General features: G+C 42.8%; 3 non-coding genes and 1 pseudogene across 3 annotated transcripts; all 4 read left to right on the top strand.

Moving 5' to 3' along the window:
- Window positions 1-4,339: 4,339 nt before the first annotated feature.
- LOC115549740 (5S ribosomal RNA) lies at window positions 4,340-4,458 on the top strand. Its single transcript, XR_003977851.1, has one exon. It is a non-coding gene; the product is annotated as a 5S ribosomal RNA (ribosomal RNA).
- Window positions 4,459-4,893: 435 nt separating this feature from the next.
- On the top strand, window positions 4,894-5,012 carry LOC115549691 (uncharacterized; annotated as a pseudogene).
- Window positions 5,013-5,447: 435 nt separating this feature from the next.
- Window positions 5,448-5,566, top strand: LOC115549759 (5S ribosomal RNA). Its single transcript, XR_003977869.1, has one exon. It is a non-coding gene; the product is annotated as a 5S ribosomal RNA (ribosomal RNA).
- A 435-nt stretch (window positions 5,567-6,001) lies between these two features.
- LOC115549757 (5S ribosomal RNA) lies at window positions 6,002-6,120 on the top strand. Its single transcript, XR_003977867.1, has one exon. It is a non-coding gene; the product is annotated as a 5S ribosomal RNA (ribosomal RNA).
- Window positions 6,121-20,477: the final 14,357 nt, after the last annotated feature.

Below are 20,477 nucleotides of genomic sequence, written 5' to 3'. Positions count from 1 at the left end.
ACAGAGAGAGAGAGAGAGGAGGTTAAAGGGAGAGTTAGCTAGAGAGGCAAAGAGAGCGGATGAGGTGGTAGGCTATGATTTGGGGAAGTATATTAGAATTAAAGATGAACTGAAGGAGATAGAACTGAGGAGGTGTATGGGTGCAATAGTCAGAAGTAGGGCCAGATATGTGATTGAGGGAGAGAAATGTACAGGATTCTTTTTAGGATTAGAAAAGACGAAGCAGAAGAAGAATTATTTAGAAAAGGTGGAAGGAAAGGAAGGGGAGATGATTACTGATTTTGTAGGGATAGCTGAAAGAGTAGAAGATTTTTATAGGGATTTATTTAGGAAAGAAGAAGTGGATGAGGAGAGTATGAGGCAGGTGTTGGATAGTGTGAAAGCCAGGTTGAGCGATGATGATAGGGAGATGTGTGAGACAGGAATAGGGACGGGTGAAATAAATGAAGCGATAGGAGGGTTAGGGAGAAATAAGAGTCCAGGGATAGATGGGTTAATTGGTGAATTTTATGTTGAGTTTAGGGAGGAGTTAGTGCCAGTGCTGGAGAGGTTATTTAGATGGATAGAGGAGAAGGGCGAGATACCGCTGAGCATGTCGACAGGGTTAGTAACGGTGATACACAAGAAAGGGAGTAGGGTTAAGCTACAGAATTATAGGCCACTTAGTATGTTGAATGGTGATTATAAAGTTTTAGCAAGGGTGTTAGCCAACAGGGTCAAGCAGGTAATAGGGAAGGTGGTGGGAAGCACACAGGCATATAGTATACCAGGTAGGGACATAGCAGACACAATTAGCAGTATTAGGGACATAATAGAATATATGAAGAGAGATAAAGGGGGGATAGTTGTAAGTTTAGATTTGAACAAAGCATTTGATAGGGTAGATCAGGGATGGGCAACTTTCATGATAAAGAGGGCCACATTTTTTATCATAACCATCGGAGGGCCACATGACTGCACACTTCAACTAAACGTGAGCTGAGAGAAGCTACATAATTTTGAATTTGGTAGATGATTTCCTGTATTCTGGTGCATTTTGGCGATGACCACTACCTAAAAAATCGTCCAGAATCATAACCTATGTACGGTATGTTAATTGAACCAACATACATTAATTTCATGTTTTCCATGCTCAAACAGCCACATGAATGGTCAGTATTTTTTTCAGTGCAAAGGGCTCACATACATCATCATTCAATGAAGTCAAAAAACTGGAAAACAGTGGCCCAACATTAAGTGCAACAACTCAATGAACTCAAACCCAACAAGCAGTTGTAGTAGTTGTAGTGGCGACTGAAGTGGATATCTTTAATGACTGATATCGCTTCTAAGCAAACTAGACGCATGGGTTTGCCTTTGAATTCTATGAATTCTTCTCATCTTTCTTGAACGAGTTTTCTGTAACTCGATCAATTATTATTATTATTATAATTTTTTTTTTTTTTTTTTATTATTATTTTTTTATGTGCGGGCTGAGTTAGCATGCGGGTCGCGGGCCGCATGCCCGCGGGTCGCGGGCCGCCAGTTGCCCATCCCTGGGGTAGATCATGATTATTTATATAGAGTGTTAGATAAATTTGGTTTTGGGCACAGGTTGGTAGGATGGATAAAGAGGATGTACGACAGGGCAGTGAGTTGCTTTAAAATCAATGGGATAGTCACAGACGCATTTAGACTGGAAAGGTCGGTTAGGCAAGGCTGTCCGCTGTCGGCACTGCTGTACTCCTTGTCGGCAGAGCCGCTAGCGGCACTACTAATGCAGAATGATAGGATCAGGGGGATAGAGTTACCAGAGGGGCGGGTTAGTTTATTATTTCAGTATGCGGATGACACGACAGTTACAGTTAGGGACAGGGAAAGTGTAGTTGAGGTTTTAGGTAGTGTAGAGTTGTATGGCAGGGCATCAGGGGCGAAAATAAACATGGAAAAGTCAGAAATCATGTATGTAGGTGTGGAGAGAGCAGGTAGGAGGGAGATAGGATTGAAAGAGGAAAAGGATTATTTTAGGATATTAGGTGTGAACTTGGGGATAAAGGATAAAGAAGGGAGAGATATGCAGTTTGAAGGGATAATGAATGGTATTAGGAAGACGTTAAGGTTTTGGAAACTTAGAGGGTTGAAGCTGAAGGGGAAGGTGACAGTTGTGAATGCGCTGGTAATGAGCAAGCTTGTGTATGCAATGAATGTGTTGGATGTGCCTGATAGAGTTTTGAAGGAGGTGGAGAGAATGGTGAGTGAGTTTGTGTGGGGTGGGAAGGGAGTTAGGATAGCCAGGGAGGTGATGGAAAATGAGTATGAGGATGGTGGGTTAAAATTGATTAATTTAGAAAGGAGAAAGAAAGCACTTAGGGTGAAAATGGTGGTGAGATATCTAAAGGACAAGAGGGATCATATATGGAAGGTGTTTTTAAGGGAAGCAATTAATAAATGCGGTGGGTGTGGAGAGAGTGGAGTGTATATGGAACTAAAGAAAGGTATGTTGAGTGGAGTGTCTGAGTTTTATAAGGAGGTGTTGGGAGCGTGGGGAGAGTTTGTGAAATGTGTGAAGTATGAGTGTAAGGATGTTAAGCAGGTATGGGAGCAACCAGTGTTTTTAAATCCAAAAATAACATTTGAAGGGAACACAATTAATAACAGGGTGATTTGGAGAGCAGGGGTTAGGAAGGTGAAGGATTTAGTTTATGAGTATGTACCTGGGTTCATGAGGGCACAGGTAATGGTCGACGAGGTGAGGGAAAGAGGGGATGAAATATGGTTGGGTACGGCACAGGGAGTGTTGGAAAGGATCAAGGAGGGTATGCCGAGAGAATGGGTTGGGATGATTGAGAGAGAGGCTGTGGTGAATGGAGAATGAGAGATAGAAATGTATGTGGGGGAAGGAGAAAGGAGGGTGAGTCTGAAGAGTTTGAAAACGAGAGTAATGTATAGATGTCTAAGAGGGAAAGAAGTGAGGAGACCGGCTGCGGAGAAAGTATGGGTTAGAGTGATGATTGATATGGATCTAGGGGGAATATGGAGGAATTTAAGAGTGAAATGGAACTGTATTGAATGTGAAGATTTTGATTTCCTTTTGCGGCACAATAGGGTGTTTAACAATTTAATAATCAGTAGGTTTGATGTGAATGTGAGGAAGGAATGTGATGTGTGCGGAGTGGGGGTGGAAACGTGTATGCATGAGTTTGTTGAATGTTGTGAGTTGGAGGGATACTTTGTGAAAATTAAAGGATTAATAAACAGATGTTGGGGAGGAGGGTTTGTGGAGAGAATGGAATGGAGAGAGTTGTGGCTGTTTGGGGTGATAAGTAAGGTGGAGGGTTGTAATGTTAATCTGTTAAATTATGTTTTAAGCCACGCAAGGTTTGCTGTCAAGCTCAGGAGGAATTTGGCCCATTATGAGGAGAAGAGAGTTGAGGTATGGAGTGTTTCTAAAAGTATAATGAGAAGAGATGTGAATATGGTTTATAGATCTGTTGGGGAAGATGAGTTTCTGGGAGGGTTTGTGGAGGGGAGCACTTTTGTTGTGCTTGGAGGCGATGGGGAAGTGAAATTGGATTTTGGATGAGTTGAGGTCAGCAGGGTGACTGACTATTTTTTATTTCTTGTTAATTAGTGTTTTAAGTTCATGACTTTTTTGATTTGGTGAGGGGCCAGTGTATTGAAGGTTTTTACAAAAGCATCCTGACTAACCCAGTATTGTTTGTAGTTATTTTGGTTTGAGATGGATCTGAAGTATCTTTCTTGTTTTATTTGTTTTATGTTTTATTTATGTATGATGGTGTATGTATATATTTTGTGTTAATAAAAAAAAATAAAAAGAAAAGGTACGCCCGATCTCGTCTGATCTCGGAAGCTAAGCAGGGTCAGACCTGGTTAGTACTTGGATGGGTGACCGCCTGGGAATACCAGGTGCTGTAAGCATTATACTTTTTCAACTCGAGCTCATTGGATGCAATGGCCTACCGTGCGCTGATCTTTAGCGCCCACTGTTTTGGAGAATTTAAGCAACATACAGAATCTGACGACGTCTCCTCAAACTCTATTTGTGAAACATGTGGACAGTGTAGTGACGTAGCAGAGAGCTGCAATGACGGCGGTCCACCTTAGTCCATCCCTGGTTTTGTAACGCTACGTTTCTTCAAAAGATCACGCAAACGATGACGCCCAAGCAGTGTAATGCATTGCGTTCAAATATGTAACTCTGAGTCTGGAATAACGTATTCATTCATTCATTATGGATCTAATCATTGTTTCTGTACAAGTCCCGTCTCTGGCCACCGCAGCGCTCTCACTCCTTACGTCCTCCTCCTGTATAAAAGCTAATATGGTCAACCCTATAATTGCTTACGGACATACCACCTTAGGCACGCCCGATCTCGTCTGATCTCGGAAGCTAAGCAGGGTCGGGCCTGGTTAGTACTTGGATGGGTGACCGCCTGGGAATACCAGGTGCTGTAAGCATTATACTTTTTCAACTCGAGCTCATTGGATGCAATGGCCTACCGTGCGCTGATCTTTAGCGCCCACTCTTTTCGAGAATTTAAGCAACATACAGACTCTGACGACGTCTCCTCAAACTCTATTTGTGAAACATGTGGACAGTGTAGTGACGCTGCTAGCAGGGAGCAGCAGAGAGCGGCAATGACGGCGGTCCACCTTAGTCCATCCCAGGTTTTGCAACGCTACGTTTCTTCAAAAGATCACGCAAACGATGATGCCCAAGCAGTGTAATGCATTGCGTTCAAATATGTAACCCTGAGTCTGGAATAACGTATTCATTCATTCATTATGGATCTAATCATTGTTTCTGTACAAGTCCCGTCTCTGGCCACGGCAGCGCTCTCACTCCTTACGTCCTCCTCCTGTATAAAAGCTAATATGGTCAAGCCTATAATTGCTTACGGCCATACCACCTTAGGCACGGCCGATCTCGTCTGATCTTGGAAGCTAAGCAGGGTCGGGCATGGTTAGTACTTGGATGGGTGACAGCCTGGGAATACCAGGTGCTGTAAGCATTATACTTTTTCAACTCAAGCTCATTGGATGCAATGGCCTATCGTGCGCTGATCTTTAGCGCCCACTGTTTTGGAGAATTTAAGCAACATACAGACTCTGACGACGTCTCCTCAAACTCTATTTGTGAAACATGTGGACAGTGTAGTGACGCTGCTAGCAGGGAGCAGCAGAGAGCTGCAATGACGTTGGTCCACCTTAGTCCATCCCAGGTTTTGCAACGCTACGTTTCTTCAAAAGATCACGCAAACGATGACGCCCAAGCAGTGTAATGCATTGCGTTCAAATATGTAACTCTGAGTCTGGAATAGCGTATTCATTCATTCATTATGGATCTAATCATTGTTTCTGTACAAGTCCCGTCTCTGGCCACGGCAGCGCTCTCACTCCTTACGTCTTCCTCCTGTATAAAAGCTAATATGGTCAAGTCAATAATTGCTTACGGCCATACCACCTTAGGCACGCCTGATCTTGTCTGATCTCGGAAGCTAAGCAGTGTCGGGCCTGGTTAGTACATGGATGGGTGACCGCCTGTGAATACCAGGTGCTGTAAGCATTATACTTTTTCAACTCGAGCTCATTGGATGCAATGGCCTACCGTGCGCTGATCTTTAGCGCCCACTGTTTTGGAGAATTTAAGCAACATACAGACTCTGACGACGTCTCCTCAAACTCTATTTGTGAAACATGTGGACAGTGTAGTGACGCTGCTAGCAGGGAGCAGCAGAGAGCTGCAATGACGTTGGTCCACCTTAGTCCATCCCAGGTTTTGCAACGCTACGTTTCTTCAAAAGATCACGCAAACGATGACGCCCAAGCAGTGTAATGCATTGCGTTCAAATATGTAACTCTGAGTCTGGAATAACGTATTCATTCATTCATTATGGATCTAATCATTGTTTCTGTACAAGTCCCGTCTCTGGCCACGGCAGCGCTCTCACTCCTTACGTCTTCCTCCTGTATAAAAGCTAATATGGTCAAGTCTATAAATGCTTACGGCCATACCACCTTAGGCACGCCCGATCTCGTCTGATCTTGGAAGCTAAGCAGGGTCGGGCCTGGTTAGTCCTTGGATGGGTGACCGCCTGGGAATACCAGGTGCTATAAGCATCATACTTTGTTAACTCGAGCTCATTGGATGCAATGGCCTACCGTGCGCTGATCTTTAGCGCTCACTGTTTTGGAGAATTTAAGCAACATACAGACTCTGACGACGTCTCCTCAAACTCTATTTGTGAAACATGTGGACAGTGTAGTGACGTAACAGAGAGCTGCAATGACGGCGGTCCACCTTAGTCCATCCCTGGTTTTGCAACGCTACGTTTCCTCGAAAGATCACGCAGACGATGACGCCCAAGCAGTGTAATGCATTGCGTTCAAATATGTAACTCTGAGTCTGGAATAATGTATTCATTCATTCATTATGGATCGAATCATTGTTTCTGTACAAGTCCCGTCTCTGGCCACGGCAGCGCTCTCACTCCTTACGTCCTCCTCCTGTATAAAGGCTAATATGGTCAAGTCTATAATTGCTTACGGCCATACCACCTTAAAAAACTTTAATTTGAAAATTTTGAAAGTCACGGATGTCATTGCACCTTACAAGGTTAAAACGATTTCTGGAAAGCAAAAGGCACCCTGGAGAAAAGCTGCTTCTGTAACAGCACAGAAAAAAGAATGCAGGAAGGTTGAACGCATCTGGCGTAAAACAAAACTTCATATTCACCATGATATCTACAAAGAGAGCCTCCGTGCCTACAATTCAGACTTAAAAAGTGCTAGAGAAACATTTTTCTCCAATATCATTAAATCCAATAATAATAATGCAAAAACCCTATTTGCAACTGTTGACAGACTGACCAACCCCCCAACACAAATTCCACCTGATCTCCATTCCACGCAGAAATGCAATGAGTTTGCAGCTTTTTATACTGATAAAATTGAAGGCATCAGACGCGCCATCAATATCTCCACTTCAAACAAAAATGTTGGACTACCACCCTGTTCAGGCAAAAGTAACGTGGCAGGGATGGCATGCTTTAATGTTATTGACTCTAAAACTCTTGTGGAAACTGTTACACAACTAAAGCCATCCACCTGTTGCCTTGATTCTTTACCTACCAACCTCTTTAAGAATGTTTTTGACTGCCTAGCAATAGACATATTGCAGATAGTTAACAACTCTCTCCAGTCATGCAACTTCCCAAAAGCCCTGAAAATTGCAGTTATTAAACCCCTTTTAAAAAAGCGGAGCCTAGATACCTCTATTATTAACAACTACAGACCAATATCAAATCTGCCCTTCATAAGTAAAATCATTGAGAAAGTTGTCCTCCAGCAACTTAATCACTTCCTGGCATCAACTGGTTGTTATGACACCTTCCAATCAGGATTTCGACCCCTGCACAGCACTGAGACCGCCCTCATTAAAGTTGTAAACGACATCCGTCTTAACACAGACTCTGGCAAAACCTCAATACTAATGCTACTAGACCTCAGTGCTGCATTCGACACTGTAGACCATACAATACTTTTGGACAGGTTAGAAAACTGGGTGGGGCTTTCAGGCACAGTCTTAAATTGGTTCAGATCCTACCTACAAAGTAGGAACTACTCTGTTTCCATCGGCGACTTTGTATCAGAATCAACCAACGTGATGTGTGGAGTCCCACAAGGTTCGATCTTAGGACCCTCTTTATTCAACATCTACATGCTCCCACTAGGGCAAATCATGCATAATAACAATATTGACCATCATTGCTATGCTGATGACACGCAAATCTATGTATCGCTATCACCAAATGACTATCGGCCCATAGATCTGCTGTGCCAGTGCATTGAGCAAGTGAAAGACTGGATGTGCTGAAATTTCCTTCGGCTAAATGAGGATAAAACAGAGATAATTGTATTTGGTGCTAAAACGGAAAGGCTTAAAGTAACCCAACACCTTCACTCTCTGTCCCTGAAAACCTCAATCAAAGCCAGAAACCTAGGGGTTATCATGGATTCTGATTTACATTTCGAAAGTCACATCAAATCAGTTACAAAATCTGCATATTATCACCTTAAAAATGTAGCAAGACTTAGAGGGCTCATGTCCACCGAAGACTTACAAAAACTTGTACATGCCTTTATCACTAGTAAGCTTGATTACTGCAATGGTCTCCTTACAGGTCTCCCAAAACAAACTCTAAGGAAGCTTCAGCTTGTTCAGAATGCTGCTGCTAGAGTTTTAACAAAGACCAATAAATTTGAACATATTACACCAATTCTTAAATCGTTACATTGGCTTCCTGTAGGTCAGAGAATTGATTTTAAAATCATGTTGCTAACCTATAAATCCCTACATGGTTTAGGCCCAAAATATTTAACTGATATGCTTCCACTACATAAGCCTTCTAGAACACTAGGATCTTCTGAGACCAATCTGTTAATTATCCCCAGAGTAAACACGAAACATGGGAAAGCAGGATTTAGTTACTATGCAACAATTAGCTGGAATAAACTCCCTGAGGATTTAAGACTTGCCCCAACTCTGAGCACCTTCAAAACAAGATTGAAGACTTTTATGTTTGCTTTAGCTTTCTGCTAAATCTTAAATACTTTATTTTACCTTTATTTTACTAAAATGCCTTTTTAACTTTCCCTTTATTTTCTATTTTTACCAGAAAAATACATGACATTTGCTGAGTAATGAAGTTGTGTCATTAAGAGCTTGACGAAGTGAAAACCTGTATTAGTGATTAAGTGCTTAATCACTGAATATACGCCATATTAAACTCTTTTGAATTTGTTTGTTGTTTGCCTTTGGTTCTGGGCTAGAGTCCTAGAATAATCACTGAATATTTGTTTGTTGTTTGCCTTTGGTTCTGGGCTAGAGTCCTAGAATATTGTAATAGATTGTCCTTAAGGTCGGGTTGTGGTCCCGACTTGGGTTCCAGAGAGTCTGTTGATCTGATCTTAAATAACTTTCAATTTAATTTTCTCACTTTCTTAAATACATTGCACTTTCAATTTTACTTACTAAAAAGCCTTTTTAACTTTCTATTTTACTCATTTCTTTGCATATGTTTTCTTTTACTTATAGATTATTTTATTTTATTGTATAACAATGTTTATATGTGAAGCACTTTGAGTCTGCCTTGTGTATGAAAAGTGCTATATAAATAAAGTTGCCTTGCCTTGCCTATACTGTGTCTACGGCTGAACCCTTTTTTGTCTCAGTAATACTCAGGACTACTATCAGTACGGGGGCGGGGGTGGGGCGCCATCCTCCTGGGTGTTAGCAGCCTGCGGCCATGACGTGGCGATGCTATCATTGACACAGATGCAAGTTTGATGCCAGCATATTCCAGTTTCTTAAATTCGGCTGGAAAATCGCAAAGGGAGACATCGGAGCTGGAGTTGTTGTTGTGGCTATGGGAGAGATGAGGCTGGAGGTCATCGTCGATGGGGGAGTGCAGAGGAGGGGGGTGGCCGTTCCTCGCCAAGCCAGCATCAGCGATGGGGGAGGGAACAGTGTTGATGGCGTCGGGCGGGCTGTTGTCTCTCTTCAAGGTCTGTGGGCTGTCTGCTATCTGTGTGTCAGATAGTGGCAGAGTAGTTGTGTGGGGGAGGCTGTAGTCTCGCTTCTTCTCAACCTGTGCTCTGATTGTGGCCTGTGCGTCAGACCATGGCAAGATTGTGGCCGTGCGTTAAGCGAGAAGAGAAGATTGTCCCTCAACAGTTTTGAGCCTAACCTGTTTGGGTGTAGGCCATCTGCTCTGAAAAGATATTTGCGCCCCCAGAATAAGTTGAAATTGTCAATAAAGTCCCTTCCTCTTTCATTGCAGACTCTGGAAAGCCATGTATTCAGTGCAAGTAGACGACTGAATCTGTTTATTCCCCTGTCAACTGTTGGTATGGGTCCACTGATGGAAGACTTGATGTGTATTTTGTCCAGTGTATCCAATAGATCAGTGTAATCCCTCTCGAAGTTCTGACTGTTCTCTTTGAATATCATTAAATCCTGCATGCACAATAATCTGTGAGATTTTGGGGTTTTCCAATATGATTTTGGCTAGTTTATGGTTGATGTTGGGAAAAAATAACCTGCTGAGTACATCACATGTACATTACAAATATAGCTAACTCCTACCCTAGCCTGATGAGCACATCACATGGCAGACACATTACAATATAGTCAACTCTTGCTCTAACCCAACGAACACATAACACAAACATGATAATATAGTCAGTTCAAGGCCGGAGCCGAAGGCCCCATTTCTCCTCCAGGCAAATGGTAGACACTCAGACAATGCACCAGTCATCCTCAAGAACGGGAGAGCCACATTCATTTATCACACAGGAGACATTTTGAGAGCTCTCCCCCGTTAGGAGGAACCAAGAGATACACCTGCCCATACCAGGGCCTGAGAACCACATTAAATTATCACACAGGAGACACTTCGGGGGGGCGCTCCCCCGTTTTAATTTATCACACAGGAGACACTTCGAAGCTCTCCCCCGTTAGGAGGAACACAAGAAGATACACATGCATATACTAGGGCCTGAGAGCCAAGGTCAAGCAAAAACACACAGAACCACGCACACCTCAAACGCACACACCTCATCGAGAGGAGGATACAGCATAAGACTGTATCACACAGGGACTCAGGATCTTCTTCTGAAGCAGACCTTCCACGGAGGCGAAGCTCTGGACGAACCATCAGCGCTGATTAGGGACTTAGACATATTCGATCTCTCACGCTTTATGACTCTGTATAACCGTTGCCACTTTACTTAATAAATCCAAGGTCCTCGTGCCGACAGACTTTATTACCTCTCCGTCTCATTTCATCTGGTCCAGTAACTAGACAGACCGTTTTTCCCCTCATTGATATCACTAACCATTCCATATGGGAAGATGCATGTTTTGATCTTCTTACCGGTTATATCCTTGATAGTTGAGTCTCCTGTAATCAGAGTGTCTGGTTCATCTGCTTTCTCTGAGATGGGCCCTTGTTGGACGGTGGCAGACACATGCGCAGCCCGCCTCCGTGGCGACTGGTTGTTCCGTCTCTGTCCGCACTGTCCGTCCGGACGCTTCTCGGGGCTCAGGGGTGCATCGGTGGCAGGCGCGTTCGTGGACTCTTGAAGTGGCAGGAACCGGTTCTTCAGTGGCAGGGTTGATTTGAGTGACGGGCTAATCCGGCTGATACATGTAACTTTAGCTTTGGGTAGCTTAGCATTTGGTGTTGAGTGAACTTGTTGATTCACTTTGCTATGTTGCTTTGGCTTAGCGCCGACTCTGTTCCAGTGAGACGCAGCTGGAACTGTCTCTCTCTTGTCCAGCTTAGGTTAAAAGTTCTCCTCAAAATATCCAGGTTTTTTTTAAGAGCCATAAATGTATAAAAATGGGAATTACATAAAAACGAAAATCTTAAGCAGCTGGTTTTTCTTGTAAATGTATTTACATTCATTCTGGAAACAGAATTTCTCTCACAAATTGACATTAATACATATACCTAACATTTGAGACAAGTATTTTAGCATTAATATACTTCAAAACCATGAAATATAACTGTAGCGCCCCCATGCCATGGCTAAGGACATGATCTTCTAATTAACCCAAAAGTTAACTGGGACGCTCCCAAGTTCACATTAAACTGACCACACCCTATATGTGGTAATCTACCCGATTTTATGTTTAGTTGTATTGTAGTGTCTCGTAGAGTATTGTAGAACTAAACCCCTAATGAACAGGAATCACTGGCCTGGTAATTACAATAAAAACACACATAATTTACTATGAAAGATAGGTTTCAGTAAAATAACTTTAGTAAAATCTTTAGTCAATAATGATACTGCAATGTTAGTGAATACATTTATGTTTCTAAGGGCTATGGGTTATTTCTGATTCCTGGATTAATTAATACCAGTTTGTTGACCATATCACATACACCCCTTTGCTTCTCACGTGTGTAACATAATTCACACATTCATACCAACAGGCCACATATGTCCTTGGCGACTAGAGAGGTCTCGTTCCCATCCTAGGGAGGGATCCGGCTCCTAGGGAGGCGTCCGGCCCGTACAGGAAGCCATTCATTCATGTATCAATTCTACAGATACGAGCGGCCCAGGTGTTCGACGAACTCAGAAGTTCAGGGCCACGAAACAAGTTGCAATGCCAACACATAGCCACAAGGGTTCAGCACCTTACCACAAAGGCGGGAGTTCAGCGCCAATTAGCCAAAACATAACTAAGTCCACGCCTGCCCAGTATTAAAGTTACAACCCATAACTCAGAGGGCTCGAACGCTCCAGGTAAAGCATCCTTTGGAATGCCCTACTAAGTGTATCTCCACATGTGCATGTACAATTCCCCTCCTTTTGCTTCTATTGCAGCATTCTTCGAAGAAAATAGTCCAATCCCGGGTTGCTTTTAACTGACTATATTTGTTAAAGTAGGCATGTTTCGGTATGGTAACTATGAAGCTTAAGGGAGGGAATTGTATCTAACGTGTGTAGAGGAAAATACCGTGATCTACTTCAAGCCCCCGGTGGCTCTCCGCCGTCTACCTATTGATCTCTGTCCTATTCACTTCAAATCAACCGCTAGAGACCGTCAAGTGGGCGTGGCCTATGTAGTGGGCGTGGCCGGGGTGACATAATTGCTCCGCCCCTGTCTAAAGGTGCTGCCATTTGTGGCTAAAGTAGTTATTGCAGCTTAAGTGTTCGATTCTGCTTGCTAGTGTCTATGTGAGGGTAATGCAGCTTGTGTGTTCGATCCTGCTTCCTAATGGCTATGTGGGAGCAGCTTATGTACTTAAAATACGTAACAATCCCTCCTTGGTCATCTCAGATGACCATACAAGATTTTAAGTCATAAACACCATTTACCACACCGAAAACATAGTCAAAGTATAATAAATCATCAACACCACCGACCGAAGTGGAAAAAACTCCATATTGGAGATAAACCACAACGCGTCCCCATAATACTGAAACGGCATTTGCATTGGTGGGTCTCATAGGTAATACAAGTCATTGTTAATAATACAACAATGAACACATATCCTGGTTATCATACAATCATATGGTTAAAGGGCACATAAACAAAAGCATCCATATAAATCCAAGCTAATACTTTTGGTTATATGTAACAAGGTCATAACATTTTCGGCATGTGCGAAAGTAAAGTACAAAATTAGTAGTCATATTAGGAATTAAAAAAATTCAAGATTATTGATAGGTTAGCATGGATTTGGGTGGTTCAGGTGATCTTTGTGTATTGGTGTGCTGTTGCATGTGGGTGGTATTGGACATTGTTGTAATCGCAGCCATTGTTTCTTCTGTCGCCATCGGGACCTGTAATTCATGAACCCAAGGCTCGTCCCTACTTGTCAAGGGCTCAGCTCACAGAGAGGTTACTTACACATCATGGGAGCCTCCTTCAGGTGTTCAATCGTCGTCGTGTCAGCAACAGGAAACCTGTAAACAATGGATCATGCCTTTCCACCTCCCAAACATATTCTCCATCCATCCTGTGAAAGGGTCATTAATGCCGGAGTTCTCTGCCAATTCAAACCTGAGGGATTGTAATCATGCCAGCGCCCTGGCCACCAACCCATCCGGAGCTGTGTTATTGGGGATAAAAGTACAACATGTTGTGCCTATCATCGCATACACCCCTCCTTGCTCTGTCAATAACATATCAATATCTATATATTTACATTTACATTTAGCAGACGCTTTTATCCAAAGCGACTTACAATAAGTACATTTGTCATAAGAAGTGCATCAATATATCGCTGTCGGTACAGAAAGGATGTTCATAGAACCAAGTGCAAGTACCACAATTGCTAGGCTAATCAATTCCCCGTATTACATACATGATAGCAGCTGCTGCAGTTGCTACACAGTTAAGTGCTACGATTTAATACAGTACAATACTATTAAGTGCTACAATACAATACAACATATATTCCTTTAACCTTATTCGTGGAAAACTGTACGAACTGTTGCTGATCATGACATATGTAATTTATCCAAACAATATTTTTTCTAATGGTGGACAACCAAAACAGAACCGATTCAAATCCTGCCGTTATTTGATTTCCTCATGTGACTGTTACTCCTTGCTCGGCAGACGTAGTTTGTAGGCTCCGGGTGTGTCTGCATCTGGTTCTTGAACTTTTTGTTTCTATTGTAGAAATACAAACTCATGTACAGCAGTTAGTTGTTCAAAAGCATATTTCCTTTCATTCTAATTGTTTTACAGTATCTACTTTGATTTAATTTAACACTACATCCCTCCTTGCGCATTGCTTCAGCCATGCGCATTGAATGACAACCAAACCTAACAACGCCGTAGTGCAACCAAGTTGAAGTTCCTTTCCTTAATCATCTGTATATAAACCAATCTATTGTGAAGAGAAATGAAAACCAGTATACAAAACCAAAGGTCGATATTGGTGGGTCTATGCAGCCGTCTTGACCACACTGTTCTCAAATGCACTAAACCGTTAACGATACATGAGTCAGTATACCTATGTGTCGCAACTTATCAGAATAAAAAAAATATCATACTATGAAACGCTGACGTTGTATCAAAGCGTTACAGCAGCAGCAGTGGCATTTGAAAGGTGAGCCCACTACTTCTGAATCTAAATTGAGAACCCTAGCATTTAGGTTCCCTTCCCAGCAGATGTATCGCTAATCCATTTCTTATCTATAACCAAAAAGATGTAAAAGGGAAATAACAATGTTAAAATTTGCATGTTCAATATCACTTCTGTGTTAACCGTATCTCATGATAACAGTTACCTTCATCATGCTACTCGATTGTCCTACACTAACTATGTATATTGGATGACCTAATCTTCATTTATTCTACCTATTGCTCGCATTTGATGTTGTCCACACTTTGATTCACTCCTATGTACATCGCATACCACATCAAACGTGCATACGCCTTATTCTCTGCACAACATCCTATTGCGCTACCTTTTGCATACCACATCAAACGTGCATATGTCTTAGCAAAGTGAAGTAAAGTAAAACCCAGTTTTATCTTTACTTATTTTATAGCTATACGTCCCGGACACGTCCATTACTATTTCCAAAAGTTTTTTTAGCTATGCAGGTCCCAGACCTAACTATACCATTACTTGAACAGTAGTTATTATTATAATTATCTAGTTTTTGTTGGTCAACATCAAATCGATACATTCATTCAACCTTGTATTCCTGACTTACTTGATTTCTCCCCGTGTGAGCCCGTGATTGCCAACTCTCCCGGAGCCTCCCCATGAGCTCCACCGTCACCACTCCCTGTGTGAGCCCGTGATTGCCAACTCTCCCGGAGCCTCCCTATGAGCTCCACCGTCACCACTCCAGAACCCGCAGGAACGATTAGTCGGTTGACGCGCGGCTCGGAGGCTCCCAAGGAGTGCCACAATCCTACGTCTGACACCTGGTGCAGTTGACGTGTGGCTCGGGGGCTCCCAAGGAGTGCCACAATCCTACGTCTGACACCTGGTGAATTTTGAGCTAGGTCAATCAAAACCGTCTAAACTAGGTAGAATAAAGAGTCATCCAAACTTACTGCAATTATGCACATCTGGGTATTAAATATATGGTGATATTCTATAAACAAAACAAAAACTGAACCTGAAAGAAAAATTCAGAAGTTATCGGTTGAAACTAATGTTATTGTAATTGAACTACAGCAGTTGAGCTAACTCCCCCCTTGTGCACCGGTTAAAACCATGTGCATAATTTATTAATTCAACATATTATTTTAGCAGTTGAACCCCGTGTCTATTTGAACCATCCTGGTTCTCTAATATCAATGTGCATGACACAACCAATGTCTATTGCACTCCTGTTTTGATACACAAAACTCATGAAAACAGACAGAAGGGCCCAGCAACCTTGAAAAACATTATGTCTGTGAGTGTTAGGCATTCGTTACTGCACATACTGCCATTTCCTGAAGAGAGAGAGAGAGAATATTAAGATCAATGCACAGAAGTAAAATGATGAGTGTTGGGCAACCTGCAGTGCTTGTGTTTCCACTTCCTGAAGAGAAAGGAGAATATTTGTAGTAATGTAAACAATTAAAATGATGAATGTCGGGCGTCCGTCACTGCTCGGGTTGCCAAGGCCTGAAGAGAAAGAAGAAATTTAGTACAAATGTAAACATTTACAGATCGTTTAAACTATTAATGTTGGTGAATCAAAAAACAGTGATTACAACCTACACAAATACTTGCGTGTTCTGCCGATATTAACAAGGGACTGGCTCCCCGTATTTCAGCACCTAGACACACACAGACCCTCAAATATACTAAATTTACATTCTGGTCCCAACACGTGACCAGGTGTTTGGGGTGGGAGGGAGCAAGGGGAAGAAAGAACAATAAGAAAAGAACTTCAATTTAACTAACAATAGAAAGGCGAGTGGCCTTCTTCTTTCAGCAATATGAATAAGGAAGTGAGGGGAAGAGAGTGTTTGAAAGTAGATTCACGAAGGGGGTGCGGAGGGAGGGGAGGGGGGTGATGGACGGGATCTGAAGAGGGAGATGAAAGGGGTTCAAGGGGAGGGAGGCATTAGAGGGGTAGATTACGAGGGGGGAGAGGTGGGGTGGGGTTCTCGGGTGTAGGGGGCCTGGAGGGGGGGTGGTGGGGACTTTACGAGCGTAGGGGGTCAGGGGGTACTCGTGCCTTAATAATTCATCGTCTTTAATAACAAAATTTGAACAACACCTGCCGTCTGATCACTAGCTGCTTGAAACCCACCAACACAAGCAACCTCCACCTCCTTGCTGGCATTGCCCCTTCTGATATTAGACGGAAAGTTACCAGCCGAGTCGAGAAAACAAAATCTGCAATCGATGAACGCCATCTCCTCCATGGATGCCATCCTCCGGCCCAACGGCTAAAGTCAAGAAGAAGCTTTCTCAGCCATGTCCAGCCCCTAACAAAGTCTCGGGAAGAAACCAGAATCCAACTCTGGATGGAAAAACTTGAGAATGACCCACCTCCAACTGGCATGGGAATACCCCCCACTGAAAAACTACCCCCTTGTGCAGAAGCATCATGGACCCAATGGAAAACGCTAAACCGCCTCAGAACAAGAACAGGACGATCCAAAGATGCTCTGGTCAGATGGGGCTACAAGACTGGCCCAACCACCTATGAATGTGGAGAAGCAGACCACACAATGGAGCACTGCCTTGTCTGCACTCTACTACCCAACCCCTGCAACCCAAAAGACCTTGCAGTTTTCAACAACAATGCAAAGGACTGTGTAATGAAATGGGAAACTATCATATAAACGCTTCAGTGAAACGAAAAGAAGAATAACAAAATACCAACAGACTTGAATGAAAAATGTAAGCATACAGTCTAGGGTGGTATTAGCAGATCAGCAGATAAGATAGTATCCACTCCGATCGTCCGCTATGGAGCTACTGCTTATGTACACAGACCGTGCCGGCCTCAGGAAAGTGAAAGATAACTCTCGTTAATATACTATTTTGGCCCGATCTATACAGAGACCGATAGTGGAGGACTTCACCTCTCAACCAGTACCAAGAACGATCGTTAACGACGAGTACTCAAAACAACTCAAGTGTGGGGCATGAAAGAAGGGGGGAGGGAGTTCTCTGCAACCGTTCATCTACACGTTTTGTTATGCTTTTTAAGTCGAGATCTAGGCCTCTGGAGCAGCACGACCGGACGGTGGCTAAAACAAACTTACACCTAAATGTTCTTATAACTAATCCTATTGCAGATCTAATCTTTAAGACAATGGGTTCTATTTACCTCAGACGTGTGTGGCCTGTGGAAGTTGTTTAAGCGTCGCGCCTGCCGGGATTCTCGGGACTTTCTTCCAAACGTCTTTGCAGCATTCTTCAAAGAAAATAGTCCAATCCCGGGTTGCTTTTAACTGACTTTATTTGTTAAAGTAGGCATGTTTCGGTATGGTAACTATGAAGCTTAAGGGAGGGAATTGTATCTAACGCGTGGAGAGGAGAATACCGTGATCTACTTCAAGCCCCCGGGCTTCGGCCCGGTGGCTCTCCGCCGTCTACCTATTGATCTCTGTCCTCTTCACTTCGAATCACCCGCTAGAGACCGTCAAGTGGGCGTGGCCGGGATGACGTTATGGCTCCGCCCCTGTCAAAAGGTGCTGCCATCTGTGGCTAAAGTAGTTATTGCAGCTTAAGTGTTCGATCCTGCTTCCTAGTGGCTATGTGAGGGTAATGCAGCTTGTGTGTTCGATCCTGCTTCCTAATGGCTATGTGGGAGCAGCTTATCGTCGCTGGCCGATGAAAACTGCGTATGTCCAAAACGGTTACTTTTCTGGAAATGAAAAAAACACCCTAATTTCAAAGCAGTTGAAGGTAGCGTTGTCATACTTGGTACGTCATCTTTAAATGTAGTCGTAATATTAACAGTGTGATGGTATAGTTCACATTTTACCAAAATCAAGTTTAAATGGACATACGTGCATATTTCAGTAACGGTGGTCGATACGCGTTCTTCCGATCATGAATGGGCAAGTCGCGTTTCATACTGACAGATGAATAGGCTACGCTAAGTTTATTAAATAGCCTACGTCCAACCTAAGCCTATTTAATAAACTGAGCATAGATTATTAATCTTGTCAGTATGAATATCAGTGTACTGATTCATTGTCCCTTCATAATTATGTCTCCTGCTAACTATGAAGCAATAATGAATCAGTACACTAACAAGCTATACCGAGGTTGTAACGTCCACTCCTTGACCTACGTCTCAGGCGACAAGGGGAAAACTTTTTCTAGCGATAAAGTTAGGCCTACTGTAAAGGAAAGCTACTGTCTCACCAGGCTATCATCAAAATAATATTTATTTGGCACTGTATTGCAGAAAAGAAAAGCAAAAATGAAGCTGCCATTTCACTAAAAAAACACAGACACACGCGCTACCGCTCGCTCTCCTCGCTCGTCCACTCACTCGCTGACGTCAATCACACACACACATACGCACACTGCCATTCTCGCGCACACACATACGCTACTCGAAACACTATGCCTCGTTATGAAGGCCAGAATGAAGCGGCCACTGATTGTTGAAAGGATGGGTACTTTATTCTACCTGAATCGTTCGCTTCTTCACTAGAGTGTCTAGTGACTTCATTCTGACCTATAAGCAGACCAACTGCCGGTCATATCACACAAAACAATAGAGACAGGGATCACACAGGCAATCTTTTTCGCGCTTGGCCCACTCTGGATAAATGTCGTTCATGTCGCATATGAGGACTTTGTCGGCTGTGGAGAAATGAAATCCTCCGTATCCACGGAGAACTGTCATCACAGAGAGGGTATCTCGTCGCAAATTTACGGCATCAATAAGAGGGGGCGGTGTCAGCAGATTATTATTTAGACAAATTAACAAATTTCAATCTGACAATTTTACCAGAGAGTTAGAAAGGGCATATTGCGCTTCTGCCTTCTCACACCACGAGACAGGTTCGTGGCTTTGAGTGTAGTGATTTCGGTTTCGATACGCGTTACTGCCGTATTTAGCCTACTTAATTTACGTTCGTCAGTCAGGTTCACAATAAAAAATATTCGGTGAAAATTACTTCATATTATATTGCAACTAGAATAAACTTGAGAACAGTTGACAAAAAAACTAAATACCTTAACTTCAAAGTGTTATTCGGCTACCCGATGATGCGCTTCCAGAGACGCTAATGAGATGACTCCACAGGGCGGGAGATACGCGGCGTGATTGACAGCTTTGACACCAAATGGATATACTTGAAAATCAGATGACGTGTTTCACAACTTTTCATTGGTCAATTAGGTTCATGACGCATACTGTATACGGAAATGAACCTGGACATTCTATCATCGTAAAATCTCAAAATCGGCAAAAATGGACACGCGCGGTTTTCATCGGACAGCAACGATATGTACTTAAAATACGTAACACTTCATAGTATGCTAGTCCAAACCTTTGCTAAATAAAGTGAGTTAAAGCGATCCTGACTCTGCAGACTTTTTCCAAAAGAACACGGCACGTGTTGCTTCAGTGTAACAAGGGACAACTGTGTGGTCACAGATTTTGAGGACGGAAACAGCATTTCTGTGCCAACAGATCTCACATTGCACACTGTCTGTGTTGCACTGGACAGTGTATATGGAGGGTCTGTTTGACATCCCGTGTCCCTGCGTGTTACACCGGTCAGGCTCTGCTGTGATGTACTCTATTAAAAAGACAAATTGTACTTTAGTTCTCAAACATGGTGTGTTTGCTTTTAAAAACCCTTTGGTCCTTACACACTCTGCAACATTTTTTTTTTTTATTTAGCCTTTATTTAACCAGGTTAGTCAATAATTATGCTCAATAAGCAAGTTTGATGACAATTAGTATTTTGCATGCACACATGCATGCAGGTTAAGTCTTTGGAGGCTGGAATT

Source organism: Gadus morhua, chromosome 8 (assembly GCF_902167405.1).
Source record: "Gadus morhua chromosome 8, gadMor3.0, whole genome shotgun sequence".
Taxonomy (NCBI): Eukaryota; Metazoa; Chordata; class Actinopteri; order Gadiformes; family Gadidae; genus Gadus; species Gadus morhua.
The sequence above is the reverse complement of the archived record's forward strand: the minus strand, read 5'-3'. Positions and strand labels throughout refer to the sequence as shown.